Below are 17,001 nucleotides of genomic sequence, written 5' to 3'. Positions count from 1 at the left end.
GGCTGATCAAAACCTTCCTGCGATTTGGCAGTTGATCAAGGAAGTCACCGGTCCATATGAAAACGCTTTTTATGAGCTAGAACGCAATCCTTGGAGACGATTACTTACAAAAATAAGTTTGTCGATTAAGTATATATTGTGTATGTATCATTAAAAACAGCACAGAAATACATAATTATACAATTAATATAATTTGCTTGTTTATTGTTTCTGTGACTCACTCTTGTTCTGTCTCTCGCTATCGCTCCTATTCCTTGTCAGGGGATCACGGTTATATGTGATCTGCTCTCATCTTTCAGTACTATAGTGTGACTCAAGAGAGTCATAGACACACTGACTTCAGGCAGGATGAGAAATAAGGAGCTTGCCCATCTTCTTTGTGTTCATGGTTGGCCAAACATCAAATTGGATCATTGGATTTAAATGGAGCACACGTGTAGAGCACCGGTTCTATTTAAATCACCAACAAACTCGATGAACCATGAGTCAGTGTGATGTGTTCATGAGTGAGTGAGAAAATGGCACATGCGTGTCAAAAATAAGAAAAGCATGGCTACTGGCTGCTGCGCTGCTTGATTCAGAAGCGAGCCTTGGTCTAGGAGAAATTAAACAGCTCTTAAAAAGCGCTGGCCACCCTTAGGTGTTTCACATTAAGCTAAATGTTTGTGTTTGATAGTCTATAAATACTAGGGTGCCCACATGTCTATGACGTTTGGCGTATTAGGTATTAGTTGGCATAATCAACGGTGTCGCATACACGCATACAACTAAATAAAAAAAATGAAAAAATCATGAGTTGGGGCATCACACAGCAAAAACAATCTCAACTCCACCATTCGGTTAAGGGGTGGGACAGTGTACATCTCTGTACATGCTCAATGTGGCGTAATGGCTTACAAATTACCATTGTAATACATTTATCTGAAGCACTTGACAACGTGTCCGAGCGTCATCAAAGCAGAGACCTGACAGACAGAAATCTGGAAGCTCATCAGAAGAGCATTAGGACACGACTTCTTAGCGCGACATGCCCCCCCCCAGACGGCTAATATCTCCGCGAATTACACGCTGCACATAATCCTCTCCGTCCCCGCCCCAGCCTGCCGCTCATCAATCCCTCCATCTGTCCCTCCTTCATTTCTGCTCCCTTTGAATATCACATTTGCTCCTTTAATTACCCGTACAGATGCAAATCTGGGCATGGTGCGTGGAGAGCGAGGGTGGGGCAGGGGGGGGGGGTGGGAGCAGGGGGAAGGGGTGGGGAAGGGTTTCCAGAGGAAGGGGAAATAGGCGGGGGGGGGGGCGTTGTACTTTGATTTAACCCATTACCGTTTTCTATATTCCAATTAAATTTTTTTCCTCCCTTCCTTAAGTTATTTTGCGTGTCTCTCTCTCCCCTCCAAGGGGCTCGTGAGGGCGGGGCGGGGAGAGTCAGGAAAGCTTGGTGCTTCCCAGGCTGCGGGCCCCCGCGGGCCCTCAGCGGCGCAGCATGGGGTCTGCTTTTATCTCTCCTCCCGCCTCAAATAATTCAATATCAGGCCTCCCTCGCCTCGCAGCCGCTACCACGACAACCACCTACCGCTGTCCCTTAGCCACACGCAAACACATGCACACGCATGAACACAAAGCAGGCAAGCGCATACAGACACACACACACACACACACACACACACAAACGCATGAACACGCACGCACACACACACACACACACACACATGCAGGCACAGGCTTGCTCACACACACACACACGCACGCACAAACGCAAGAATGCACACACACACATATACACACGAAGGCACAGGCATGCTCACACACATACACGCACAAACACACACACACACAAACAAGCAAGCGCATGCTCATACACCCACAGACACACACTCAGACACACACTTGGTGTCGAGATATGTTCTCTCTCGCCCACTTGTTCTCTAGCCCATTCTCTGTTCCCTCTCTCTCTCTAATGCTACTTGTATGCATATTTGGGTTCATATGTATTTCTACTCCTATCTCCTCTCTCCTCAATTTCTTAAACTTCCCTCCAGCTCACACTTTCAACTCCTGCTATGCTGGAGACAGAAGGCCAAACAGGCTGGCTGTAGACTCACACCAAACAACAAAGAATACAGTTCTAAATTGCAATTACACCTTTCCCCAGATGCACCACATAGTGATTTGTGGCAACTGTTACATGTGTTCACATGGTCGTATTTTGTGTGTGTGTGTGTGTGTGTGTGTGTGTGTGTGTGTGTGTGTGTGTGTGTGTGTGTGTGTGTGTGTGTGTGTGTGTGTGTGTGTGTGTGTGTGTGTGTGTGTGTGTGTGTGTGTGTGTGTGTGTGTGGGGGGGGGGGGGTGTGTGTGTGTGTGTGTGTGTGTGTGGAGGTGAGCGCAATTAAAGATAAATCAAATGGCGAGGAACAATGTTCTGCATTGTTAAACATCTGTTTAGTGTAAATCATCGGTATACAGATGGCTTGTTTAGAGTGATGATGTCTGTGTGTTAATGAAGGAGTTTTTCCCCCGGTACTGTTGGCCTTGATGAAGTCCTAAACACACCTAGACTCAAGAGAGATGAACAGGACAACAAAACACTTAGAGAGAGAGAAAGACGCACATAGAGAGAGAGAGCGCCAGAGAGAGAGAGAGAGGCTGAGAGAGAGAGAGAGAGAGAGAGAGAGAGAGAGAGAGAGAGAGAGAGAGAGAGAGAGAGAGAGAGAGAGAGAGAGAGAGAGAGAGAGGGAGAGGGAGAGAGAGAGAGGGAGGAGTGGAGGAATCAACAGCCACCAGAAGTGTTTGTTTTTCTCACACACACACACAGATACACAAGACTCACACACAACTCAAGCTCACTGTGTTGACAGCAAATATTCACACTACACACAATCCTCTTCCTCTCACAACCAAAACTTCCCATCTTTCTACATTCATTTATTTTAACCTGAAGCATGTTCAGGTTCCCTCCTGCAAAGGCTGATGTCATTTCGCACTGTTGTATTAAGGTGATTTTAAATTGTATTTTTCGTCAAATCAGAGGTGAATCAGAGATGAATTATGCATATAAATAATGATTCAATCTGAATGAAAGAATGCATTAATATGATAGATTTATAGAGCTAGTGGTGTGCTACTCTCCACTCTAATCACTTTTGCTTTTGGACACGCACATATTTGAACGGAATGTAAAAATAGGAGGCAGGTGAGGTCTAAGAGGCCTTGTTTATAATGATAATGAATAATAATTGATAATTTTATCGTATTCTCCAGGGTCCTGTTTTTCTGCTTAGTAGACTGTTGTGGGCTCCCTGTCTCCCATAGCAACATTCTTCCCCACCAGCACACTGCTTAGAACAGAGGCACATGCAGAGTTCAGGACTCAAGTTCAAAATGCTCTCTCTTCCAAGAGGTTGTCAGGGTTTGTTTACTTTTACCACTGTTAAAATCCTAGTTACCAGCAATGTGTGTGATGTACTTCATATGAAGTGCTTTATGCAGTGTAAAAGCAGAAAGGATGTATCCCCAAGATGTCTGAAGACAGATGTCTTTATTTTCTAGAACATTTGCCATGGCAGTTGATAGTTTATTCAAATGTCATACAAAGTTGTTTTCGTATTTCAACCTTAAGTTTGGTCAAACGTACAGTTTAGAGGAGGAAGATAGAACCTTCCAGCTACTATTTTTAGCTGGAAATGAAGTGTAATAGTATAATTAAAGCAATCAATTGCTCTTATCCTGTTTATTGTAGTTCCTTGCTAGTTAACTAAGATAACAATATATCAGCAAATCATCAATTTAATAAATTGCTCAAATCTATATGTTGACATGAAACAATCTTGTAATCTCTGTGAAATATTTTCTCCAGATTGGTTGTGTTGAAGATTAAAACTCTGATCTGTTGTTGACTCTTGAATGCAAACTCTGCAACTAGATGTGTGTCTGGACTCCTTATTCCTGTCGCCATAGTGAGGGAGCACTGTTATCAACGGAGACTACAGTTCTGTCCACACTGTGCACATGCATTCGAGACATTAACAATGCAAGGCTCCGTGCAGTTGGACATTACACTTTATTCATTCCTTTTTTTCAATGAAGCAATGTCAGCTGAGTGATCAGACCCTGCCTACAACTGGCACTAATCTGAGACCCCACCACCACCACCACCACCACCACCACCCCTACCAGCATGATAGATGGAAACGTCTTCTCCATGGTCTGGTCCATGGGAAGATTCATCAGAGAGGTGTAACAGATTTGAGATTTGAGCCCAAGGGGTGTGCGGAAAGTCTTTTTTGCTAGGGTGTTTAGCTCCAAGCCCGAAGGTTTTTGCTTTGATCCCAAATGTCCACAACCTCACCTACAGGCATCCTTGGGTATCCAAGGGGCCTACACCTTACCTTCTCTCTAAAGTCCCGATATAGTTGATTGGCAACCGAATGGAAGCACTGCATTGGGTTTCCATGGCTGCAGTGTGCGCAGTGTTGCGCCTAACTAGTCCACCTTGGCGCCCTCTGGTAAGCTTGCACCACCTGACTGATTGCTTCGGTTTTCCTCTTGCCAGCGTCTCATTAAACCAACAGCCAACACATTTCTGAATTCAGTGCAACTCATTGTAACTCTGATGAAAGAGTGTTTTGATAATACATGGTATACACTTTCTAAGAGAATAAAGCATGCAAGAAGTCACTGGAAGTCACTTGTGTGTGCTAAGCGGCAGTTAATAAAGACTTGATGGCTAAACACTTGGAGATGTGTGGCTTTCATCTGAGACATACTGGTCCATGCCTTCGACACAATCATACTAATAGAACATTGACAGTCCTCACTGGTGTTCAAGCTTCAATCATGTGGTTGGCATGCTTCATTGTGAATCGATGAGGATAAGTTTGTCTCCCTAAGCAGCGCAGTAGTCCCATTCAAGTACAGTATCAGTATTATGAATAGCGCTTTCTCTATGCAATGACTCAGAGATTGTTATTGCAAAGAAATTAATTATTATCATAAGCGTTTGTGGTGGTAGTCACCCGTGTTGGATTTGCATCCCAAGCCAATCAGTGATCTAGCTTAGCCTTCTCACTTCCTGTTTTGCCCCATACCCATCCCCTAACGACTTCGTCTCATACTAATATTTATGTATCCACTTTTCTATTTTGTTATATATATCGCTGTGTGATTTGTGCTTCCAGTTTTCTTGAAGGGCAATGCATATTTTAAAGTTTGAGTACAAACCAGTACACATTTAATCGAACTAAGTGTCCCTGGCGACATATATTAATTTGTAACATAGAAAGTCAATAGTTTATGTACTCATTCATCACCTTAAATATATGTCTCTCTCTCTCACACACACACACACAAACACACACACATACATAAACACACAGTCACACACACACAAACACACACATACACGTACACATACACACACACACACCCACACACAACAGAAAATGCATTTTTACTACTCTTTGGAGTCAGAAGTGTAGTGCTTTGAGGCCCATACACGTAAAATGATATGAGCTGCCACTGCAAACCACTTAACTTCAGCTCCTTACTTTGGCGATGTGATCACGGCATGGTGTATAGTGAAGGCTCCTGGGAAGGAAGGTGTACTGACGGCACTTTGGTGGGAGATGATTACTTTGAAGAGGATTCATTCAAAATAGGCTTGTTGTGAATACCAGTGCGGAGATGCGTTTCATAGCGGCCGGCTGCAATGAATGTAAAACAGAGACCATCATACTGAAGTTTAGTTTAAAGTTCTTTAAACTGAAGAAAAAAAAAAAACAGATAGAATATATGTTTATTAATTCCTTTAATCCTACCGACAGCCTAAACTGGATGTATGGATTGATGGATTGGATGTATGGATCTTCTTCTACGATTAAATGTGACTCAGGGAATATGTGTATGAATACATAGGGGGTGAGAGAGAGAGAGAGAGAGAGAGAGAGAGAGAGAGAGAGAGCGAGAGCGAGAGCGAGAGAGAGAGAGAGAGAGAGAGAGAGCGAGAGCGAGAGCGAGAGAGAGAGAGAGAGAGTTGATGCTCGTCTTATCGAACTGAATCATCTCTTGTTATTGTTGTTTTCAATAAGAGCAAGAACGGACAATATATAAGATACCACGCTGTCCTCACCAGCAAGGGAACAGGTGTGTTGCTTTAATTAAGACGCTCCATTGCAGGGTGTGCTCACACTGACCTCTTCATTTTACTGCATCCTAATATTTAGCGGCGTCTCACACACTATATGACGGCGTGTGTTGGGGAGGTGTGAAGGGAAAGGAAAGGTGTCCTCAGCATATCAGCAATGTAGTACAATGCAATACAATTAGGGATGCAATGATTATAGATTCCAGTACGATTATAGTCTGAGGAATGACCATGGTTTGACGGTTTCAAGATTATTATGCATTATTAAACGGCTCTTCTCAATGCTGTGGAACGCTCCGTTCACTTGCATGGGCCTTTCCGACTTCCGGCGGTCAATTATATTTTGATAACGACCGTTGCTAAGCATTTATTGACAGCTACCAAGGAAAGTTGATTTTTTTGCCATGCCGTGTAAAAAGCGGGATAATGTATAGAATGTCGCCGATCATTATCAGCTAAATAAGCTCCTTCAGGGCGAAGCAAGACACCTCCGCTTCGAGTTGGTGTCCTTTCGGGGCTTATTTACCCGATAATGACCGGCGTTCTATACATTATCCTTTACTCAGTTGATTTCACAACACTAAGGTTGTTTAAAACCACATCTTTAAATGTGGATATTTTTTCCGCTTTCTTTATATATATATATATATATTTATTTTTTATTTTATTTTTTTATTACTTACACTGACAGTTTAATAATATAATATTAACGATCCAGGCTAAATTGATCTGTTAAGGGGTAGGACTTTACTTCCCCCTATCCCCTTTCGAACATCTGTTTTTGCTTTTGTATTATTTATTCATCTACTACCATTTGAGCTATGTTTTCATTGCTCACATGTTCGAAATAGAGACAATCAATCAATAAAGTCAATCAATCATATTCTTCTTCTTCATGTGGCTTGTGAAAATCCTTTCTTTTAATGTTTGTTTGATGGTTGAAGTTTGGGTACTATAGATGAAAGAATTTTAGTTTAGTGCTGGAAATCTACGTCAGAGCTACTAGCCAACGTTTACTTGCCCTGCGGGATGTGTATAAAGGTTGCTTTTGATATCATGAAGGTGTACAGTTGTATCAAAACGATAATCTTTTGGATACCAACTTTCTACGAAAGAGTGATAGCCTATTTTACATCTCCAAAACACACCCACTCCATCATGGGTGAGAGAGAACCATTGACTACAATATTTAAGACTTGGATTAAAAAGCTAAAGTCCAATGTTATTGTATCCTCTAAATACATTGGATATTTTGGTGAAAAGATGCAGCATAAGATCGTCTCCACTATATAAAGGTTGAGTAATCGCTTTTCTTTTTTCTTTGTTTCATATTCCCACATTGACGACCACAGGTGTTTTACGGGTGGTTACAGAGCGTGAATGCTCGGTCCCTCAGCCATTGTTTATCTAATGTAGCATAATGTGAATGGCGCTCTTGTGACAGCATGTGCCGCACTGCATTCTAAGCTGGTGCATCGCTGCTGTTACTTCGTTCTCGTTCCGTCTGCAGGTTGCGCTGGCAATTTTCTGTTTGACAATTCTCATCACTGTGCAACCGTTGTTCCTAGAAAAGGAATGTACCAATGTCCTTTATGTGAGAGTTAGACCTGAGACACTCTGTGTCACGAAGCCTTTACGATTACCAAACTGTGACATTCAATAACGCGGTTAATGGTAAAACTGGTTAATGGCTGCATCCCTATATACAATAGACTTTTGTTGTTCTCCTGAATTGAAAAAAACATAAAGAATTAAATCTAAAGAATGCTTGATGAACATGTTTGAAGTGTTTCTACGTCTGGAATTGCTTGACTACTGGGTTGGACTCCAAACTGCTCATAATTTGTGGTGGTGGTGGTGTCTTTAAAGTGTAATATGCGAGACCTGCCCTAGGGCAAAAATCAAACCAATAAAGCAACCCAGGATTATTATGTTTTTGTCTCATTAACAAATGATTTAGATCTATACTTTTAAATTTCAGCTAGCAAAGGGTGGTCTGTTTCCAGCATGGGGGGTGGGGAGATCAATGGCAAAGGTTGCAATTAGGTACAATTAGATATTAATGTTTCTGCACTATATGACCACATAAACAAAGCATGGAAACTCTATGGATCCATTTGTTGCATGAAAATGTGTTGCACAGGCCCGAGTGAGGGAATTTAATCTATGAGCACTTTTTCATAATACATCAAAAATGTAACGGACACAATCCAAAATAAATGTTCCATTGATACAGCAGACAAATGTTCTGTTCCAATTGCTGGTCATTGCTATTGTACAATTCTGCTGGTAATTTGGTGTTGGATAAACACTGATTTCAACTTCATGTCATGCCCATCCATTGATTGTTTTCCAATGATGTTAATGTTAATGCTAGTCCACTCTCTCTCTCTCCTCTCACTTTCAACTGCACCCCACAATGAATTTGTAGCTCCAACCCTGCTCTCTTAGCCCTGCAGAGGGGCGTTTTACCTGGTGCATCACCCCACTGTGTTCTGTGACCACTGAATCACCCTTAATTCTTACCGTCCTCTTTATTAATTTCTTCCCTTCTCTTTTATGCCTCATTTGCACTGTTGGTTTAACCTTTCCATCCCTCCTTTATTTCATTATTTCAAATTTGATTTACTCTTTTGCTCCACCTTCTGTGATGACATGTCATCGTCGTTGTTGTCATGGTGATGCAGTATCTTGAACGTGTGCGTATGCGTGTGCATTATGCCCTTTATTACACTTTTGAGCATGATTCCTTCTTTCTGGCACTCCCTCCATTCATTCTCCTCCGCATAGATTGCATATATAAGCATAAATTAACATCAACAAGAGCGCAGAGGGAGGAACAATGAGATGCCATGGTCTTCAGTTCCATCCTTTAACCCAAACACACTGGCATTGTTTGTTTGCAGAATTTTCATTTGTGTATTTGTGTGCGTGTGTGTGTGCGTGTGTGTGTGTGTGTGTGTGCGTGTGTGTGTGTTTTTGTGTTTGTGTATTTAGTCTGTGTCCAGTTGTGACCCTAGTTTAGGGCAAGACAGTATATGTTAATTATCTTCCTTTTCTATAGAACAGTAAGAGCTTTTAAATAGAAGACCATTTTGTGTTAGTAATACAAAATAAACCTGTTAAGCATGATGTTTGCGTCTCGACTCGTACAGTGTCCAGAGACTCAAAGACATGTACTCCTACGTTGTGAACAGATAATGAGGTCGGACAATTGTATGAATGCATTTATCTTATTCATACAATAGAAAAACAACTTTAAATGCAGCCATAGCGTAAATTACATCTGTCTAGTCAGGGGAAATGAAAGCAAGCTACCGTTGGTAGGAAGGTGCAGAATGCAGACGGCTTAACAGATGGATGGACCCGAAAGTATGAGAGCACAAAGCAACAGGCTGGACTGTAGATCAAAGCCGAGATGGATTCAAAGGAAACAAGACAACCACACATCACAAAGCAGACCTGGAGGAGAAGAATAACTAGCCAGAGATAAAGGGATAGATTGGGAGGAGAATACAGATAGACAGACGGACATTCATCCCAGATTAGATTAGGTCAACATAGTCTATTATATACATGTATCATCAGTATAATATACTGATGATACATGTATATACCTTCACTCATATTGTATATTATACAATATGAGTTAGGGTAAATTATAAGTGGTCCTTATAGGCTAGAAAATGTTTGAGAGATTAGCATCTGACTGTAAACTTCTCAATGTTATTTTAAATCAAGGGAGGCCTCCTTGATGAGCCTGTTAAACCTGAATTTGCAATCATTCATTTAGCATAAGCTTTTATCCAAAGGGGATCTCCAGGTGAGGCTGGGAACAGCCAAATGGTACAATTAGATTAGTATACAGTCCATTATAGTGCCGAAGGACAACGTTTCCAAAAATAAGCACCAGACTAAAGTGCTGGATAGATTAAGGAATTAGCAACAAGGATGAGAGTACCTCTGGTGTATTCATATGAGACTGCAGCCCTTCTCTACCTAATGACATCTTTCTGGTTTCAACATTAAACATTAAAACTTAATTTCTCCCAACCCATCTTGTGTAAACCGAGGTTCCATCCATCGCCTGTAAAAGAAACCCTGTGACCTCTACAAACTGGCTGTTTGTTATAATGTTGTCTTTCCTTGCTGTCCCTTTAGGGAATGGCTTTGTTTGACACTCTAAGGCTAATCTTCTGCTTTGTCATTACCAAACCAATGCTGCTAAACTATTCCACCGTTCCCAGTGGAAGGACGCAGGAAAAAGTGAATAGCGAATGAATGAACAAATTAAATAAGGATTGTAAGAATGTAAGGAACGAAGAAAGAAAGAACGTAACGAGGGAAGGATTGAGGAATGAATGCAGCAGCTTGATCACTAATCGACCAGCTGATCAGCTACCCATACAGACCAAGCTCCTTGAAGTCAACATGCTTTGATGCCAGCTTTCGGCACCTATTTGTACCCTGTTTACAATTGTATGTCTCCGATCCAACCGTTGAGAGAACATGCCTGCCCAAAAGAAACATGTATACAAATTGCACTTTTTTATATACATTCGTTTTTTTGGATTGGGTATGGAGAATTGCATCGACAAAAGGATAGTGACCGATAATAGTGATTAATATGGATGTCATGGGGTGTGATACTTTGAGTGGTGGTATCCTGAAGAGCTAAAGTGCTGTGGGTGTGAGTGACACTTGCTGGTAATGACTAACTTTGTGCTTGCTGCAACGATGCAGCTTTTATTTTGATGATGTTATTTTTTTTCTTACGACCTGAAGTTTGCTGACGGACACTTACACTTAGCGAAATTGAGTCTGAAAGCAAGGCGGTCATACAATTTAGCTGTCCTTCTGTCTGCACCAGTCCTTTCTCTCCGTCGGGGATGGGGCCAGCTCGGGGCTGTGTTTCATTTCATGCGGCATTCGTTTTTATTAAACATCAAACACTTCCTGTGAAAATGGTTTTTGCCCACCTCCAAGATCACTTTACTTGTTGTACCTTATGTTAAACTACAGAGCGAAACCCGCCACCACAACAGCCTCCAGTGGTAATGGTGTGCAGAGGTAGCCGAGCCCAGTTGCTTTGTAGACCCGCGTCATTTACCCTTTTAAGTCGTAGCACAAAGAAGTCCAGGGAAAACATTCACACAATATGTGACTCACAAATTCAATGATCTGGATTTCCTGGCATGGCATTAACCGAAACAACATCAGATTGCTGTGCAATGTTCTGGTCCAAGTCCAAAGTCTTAGCTGAACCGAGACATCGAGAGCGTTCCCAGCATGCAATGTGGCGAAAAGTAAGTCCTTTAATCCCATCCGCTCAATTGCATGACCAAAAATGTACGTGCTGTCATTTAATTGCGTAGCATTGTAATTTAAATTGTGTCATGCAGGGGATGCACAGTGAATTAAAATACAGCTGATGATTGAGAGGACGGAGGTGAAGCTACTCAAGATTGCTAACAAGCAGACCATTAGGAGTCAGTCCCTCATTAATGAGAGAGAGACTCGTGTCCTGAGCTTTTGTTATGCATAACATTTTTATTTATTGTTCATGATTGATTCATTTACCTCACTTTTATACATAAGAGCTATTGTGGAGTGCCATCGCACAGACAAACAAATCTCTGTCCATGGTTCTGTTACCCGAATGCAGTATGTTTTACCCTAGTCGCTGTCCTTGGTTCTGATACCCTAATGCAGTGAGGCCTGGTTTACAGAGTCGCTGTCCTTGGTCCTGATACCTGAATGCGGTTATGCCTGGTTTACAGAGTCGCTGTCCTTGGTCCTGATACCTCAATGCAGTGAGGCCTGGTTTACAGAGTCGCTGTCCTCGGTTCTGATACCCGAATGCAGTGAGGCCTGTCTTACAGAGTCGCTGTCCTTGGTTCTGATACCCGAATGTGGTGAGGCCTGGTTTACAGAGTCGCTGTCCTTGGTTCTGATACCCGAATGTGGTGAGGCCTGGTTTACAGAGTCGCTGTCCTTGGTGCCAGAATATAAAACCCCCTCACCTTCAGGAAACCTTTATTTTGAGGAGAAGCCCGGGGAGCCTGATAGTTAGTTATCCTCCTCCTGCTCCTCCCTCTGTGTGTTACCTGCTCTTTAATGGCACTTCTTATTATTTTTATTTGTGGCTCTGATGAGGATCATTGGCTTTGTGGTCATAAGGACCTGGGGGAGACGATGGCTCTGTTCCTATGAAGGGTGAGCAGCAAGGAGAAAAAGCAGGACTCTCTGGCGCTTTATACACCGAGCAGAGTAGGAGGAGAGGAGAGAGAGGAGTGCAATGGAGGGGAATAAAGAGAGACGGGGAAGGAAAGGGCAACAGATGGTCACGGAAATAATACAAAGATGCAGTGGGAGAGAGATGATCTAAGGTACAGATACACACTCAGAGGGAACTATACCAACAGAGCCAGGGAGACAAATAAAGAATGGAAGACACACTGAGAACGAGTGAGAGAGGGATATAAAACAAAGACAGAGAAGAGAGCCAGAGAAACAATCAGCTAGTGGTGGGTGTAGTGGAAATACGTAGGAGAGGGAGAGAGGGAGAGAGAGAGAGATAGGGGGGCCAGGCGGAGACTAAGGCTGTGAATAGAATAGTTAGGCAGGGTTCCTCTCTACCTGAGGGAGATTAGGGGGTCTGCATCCAGAGTGATTAATAGGTTGCCTGCCAATTGCTCGTCCAGGTTTCCCCCCCCTGTATGAATAATCACCTCCCTTAGTCACTTACATAGAGAGTGATGTGTGCAGGAGTTGGTGTTGGTGCCACCACCCACATAAATAGTGATGGGGGGTTGGGGGCAGGATTTACAATTAACTGTGACTCAGGGAATATGTACATATACATAGGGGCTGAGAGAGAGAGAGAGAGAGAGAGAGAGAGAGAGAGAGAGAGAGAGAGAGAGAGAGAGAGAGAGAGAGAGAGAGAGAGAGAGAAAATGAGATGCATACACAGACGGAGGAACTGAATGTTTAGGGGTAGTATTGTATTTTTTATTTACGACGTATATGGTAATGTTGCCATGCATTTAGACAGGTCGATACATACACACTTATTGAATGTCAGGGTAATGCCATAAAAACTCTTCAACTGCAGTCCAAGAGCTTGGATTCTGGCCACCCACACTACAGTGCATATATTTGTCATCACAAGAGAAGTTGTTAATGTGTACAAAGTTTTAGATACTATCCCTCCCCACACACAAGTCACTTCAAGGCATCCCGTGGCTTCTTGTTAATAGCCTCACCACAAACAAAGCCCTGCCGTCACCATGTTATTCATTTAAATGCTGTGAATAGTAATGTGTCTTCCTAATTTACTTCATGAAACCTGGGTGGGAATACAATTATCATTAGCTTTTTCAGTAAGTTGCTTTCTGAGATCTAAAGGGAGACAGAACATGGTTATCTAAGTGAAGATAATGTCTAGCCCTCAGTGTATTACTGAATTGAACGAATTGAAAGGATTACACACCTGATATAGACTGGGTCGACATGGTGCAGTGCAGTAAATGCACCGCGGCGAACGACGAGTTCAACAGGGGACTGGTGAGGTCTGACTTTGGTTATTGTTGACTGGTTGAGGGAGGTTCATAGGCTGCGACAAGCAAAAGGAGGCTCTTTGATTCTTATCAAACTTTGTATTTAACACACTGTTTAATGTGTTAAATAGCCATCCAAAATGCCACCTTTTACACCATTATAGAGTTGCCCACCACAATACCCTAAAAGACGGCAAATTGTACAACTAGCATTATACAGCGTTATATGTGGTGTTTTGAAAGGTCAGCTGCCGGATTTTACGCCGATTTAAATCAAAACACGTCTGCAATGAGGAGGACTGTGACCCTTTTGGTCATCCATACTTTCGTCTGTCCCTGCGTGTGTGTGTGTGAAGTGTGTGCATGTGAAGTGCATTGTAAGTGCAGCCAACAGTTTAACAAGAAAGAGACAGGTTCAGGGGGTGACTAGGAACTCTTGCATTTTAACAATAATGTTCCGTGACACTTTATGGTAAATAAAAGGCAGAAGGCAGACTCACTCTGCCTGTGAGTCTGCCTTCCAGGTATTCAATCATGATTGTGAAAAAAGTGGATGGATTAGATGCTGTGCTTCCTGTGTGTAAAACAAAAAATAATCCATTCTGATTGGCTACCGCTCTCTCCGTCGGCGGGATTACCCTAGCAGTTGTCTGATGTGGAGCATGGGGTGGGCGCAGATCGTTGTAGTGATTAGCTGCTGTGCTGTCTGGGCGGTTCATGTGTTATTCCAACTCATCAGTGTCTGCGCTAACACAAGTTGAGAGGGACAACTTCCAGAGCTTCCTCCCGACATTAGTTATTCACCAGTGGACCACCTGCGTGCTCTGCATCCTAATCCTCCGTTCCTCTCCGTTGCTTACTCCCCCTCCTTCGTCCTACATATGTTCCCCCCTCAATCTCTTTCCTCCACCCTTTTTTTACCGCTCATTCTCTCCTTCTCCCTCTCTCTCACTCCCTACCTCTGTCAACCCCTCTTTCTGTTCCTATTCTTATTATAAAAACATTTCAGACTTTACACTATCTCTCTCTTGCTCTCATTCTCTCTGTCTACTTAATTGTATGGCCAAGCTCTCTTACACGCTCTCTGTTGCCACGCCATTCTCCGCTCCTTGTTTTGATATCCTACTTTATTTATTAATTACTCATCATCCCCATTATAGCATACTTTCTCTTACCCTCACACAGAGACTGGGAAAAGGATGGAAATAGAAATTCCCTCATTGGCCGGACCAGTCCCCTCCAAAGAGTGGTTAACAGGGAATATCAGCCAATCAATAGTGCGTTAATCAACATATAGATAAAGAATTAATCTCAAGCACAAAGTGACTATTGTGATAAGTTAGTCGTGCGTTTGGGTGTAAGCGCAATGGGGCTAGCAGGGTGAATAAGTATATAATGCCATGTTATCCTTCCCCAGCTACAGTCGGGGGGTTTAAGCTGGCCTTGTTTCTGAGGCTAAATGGGATCTTGGGTGGCGCAGACAGTCTTGCCTGCGGTTATGGAGCCTGTCTTCCAGAAGGGTCATGTCTAGGCAGCTTCCCCACTAAGGCATCATGAAGACTGTTAATCACTCGGGAAGGCCTGACCGTTCCACTTCTCGTCATCAGGGATCAAGACCTCAAACTAACTAGGCACGAGCACATCCACAAGCACACGTGATGGGGACGCATTATGTTTCCGATGCATGATTGGAAATAGAAAGGAAAAAGCAATTGATGAAAGGTTTCCCAGGTGGCTTATCAGCAAACAGCAGCGTCCTCCCTGTTGTCTCCATATCTCATGTTTCTGTTTCATGTGCTTTCACACCTTATGATTGCTTAGATAAATCTGGATTGGACTGCAATGATGCATTAGCTTTGGCACTTTAGAGAATGACACGCTGCATGCTTTGCCCTTAGAGCTTTGTAAACCAGATACCCCCCCTGCCCCCCACCTCCCATCCCCCCCTACTCCCACGGGCTTACTGAATAAGCAACGTCGGCGCCAATGACACAGGATGACACTGCAGATTCCCTGCTTATCGGATGATGCCGTCGTTCCGGTGTGCGTGGCCGTCCGTCACGCTGTGAGCTCCCGCTCCTGACAGCGGACCCCGGGATGCCGCGATGAATCAATAGGTTCCAGAACCCTCTGCACCCCCCCCCCAACTGATAGCTTCGCTGAGGCATCACCTTTTTCTGTTTATTTATTTATATATCTGGTCTTTTTTTAAACAATCACCACCTGCCCAGTCTGTCAAGACCTGAGGCATCTTCTGAGAGATCACAGCCGAGGTCTGCTGTCAAACCCAGGGTGAGTCTGTCACTGGGGGGGAGGGAGGGGGGGGGGGGGGGGGGGGGGAGGAGAGAGAGGGGATAGCGAGAGAGGATTACTGTCTAGGGGGTCTCTTACAACAGCCATGTTTGAAGCCAGAGGGGTCGGGGCCTGAGGTTGCTCCTCTCAGACATCAAAGTCTATCAGCAGCTGTCTGTTGTACTTTCTGAGAGGCAGGGATGATGCCATTGGTACACAACAGTGGCAACGTTGAACCTCACTGTGGGACTGAAAACATAACTAAGTTATGGGTATTGTATGTTTGTTTCAAGGGTAAATAAAGTCACAGGATGAACAATTAATCACTGGCTGTGCCGGTGAGTTATCTGCCCGTGTCGTGTTGAGATAATAAATGGTATCGCAGAGAGCAAGCAGATGGATCAAGGAATCGTCAGCAGAATTCTGTGTGGGAATGGGTTTAGAGGGGACACTCCCAACGGAGCACTTACTCTTCAAACTTCATGGTTTTATCTCCAAAGTCATTTTGGAACGGTTAACAGGGTTAACATATGAGCGTCCATGCTGCAAATGTTCAGATGGTTTCACCATTACCATTGTTCCACTAGGACCAAACCTGGGCAGCAGTCCTCTATTTATGAGACCAAAGGGAACTGGGGAAGAATAATTCTCAATTTGCCATAAAGGTGAATTGAATTGGAAGGCCATTTTCATGAACATAAATTCCCCCTCATTGAGAAGAATGATATTTGGCTAGCGGAGTGTCCTCTGACACTGGTCCTTTTGTATCAGCAGACAGCTCTCGCTCTCACCCTTGCGGAGTAACAGCTGTTTATCTTTCCTGTCTGACTGCCAATGAGATGAACGCTGAGATGTATTGAGCGGCGCTGGGGCACCGCCACGAAACAATCCTCTAAATAGCCTGTGGTTCTTGTCTGTTTTTGGGGTTGGTTTTTACCGTTTGTTTCTTGGTTCTGTGTTTTCTTTGTTATAAATTCCCTATTACGATTATCGTCTGCTTTGTGT

At 43.3% G+C, this 17,001-nt stretch overlaps 1 protein-coding gene across 1 annotated transcript in view; it reads left to right on the top strand.

The window, feature by feature from the left end:
- LOC130386083 (follistatin-related protein 4-like) overlaps positions 1-17,001 on the top strand; it is a 198,109-nt gene that overhangs the window by 128,273 nt on the left and 52,835 nt on the right. The window lies entirely within an intron of this gene.

Source organism: Gadus chalcogrammus, chromosome 7, assembly GCF_026213295.1.
Source record: "Gadus chalcogrammus isolate NIFS_2021 chromosome 7, NIFS_Gcha_1.0, whole genome shotgun sequence".
Taxonomy (NCBI): Eukaryota; Metazoa; Chordata; class Actinopteri; order Gadiformes; family Gadidae; genus Gadus; species Gadus chalcogrammus.
Note: the sequence above shows the minus strand (reverse complement) of the source record. Positions and strands in the feature narration are given on the sequence as shown.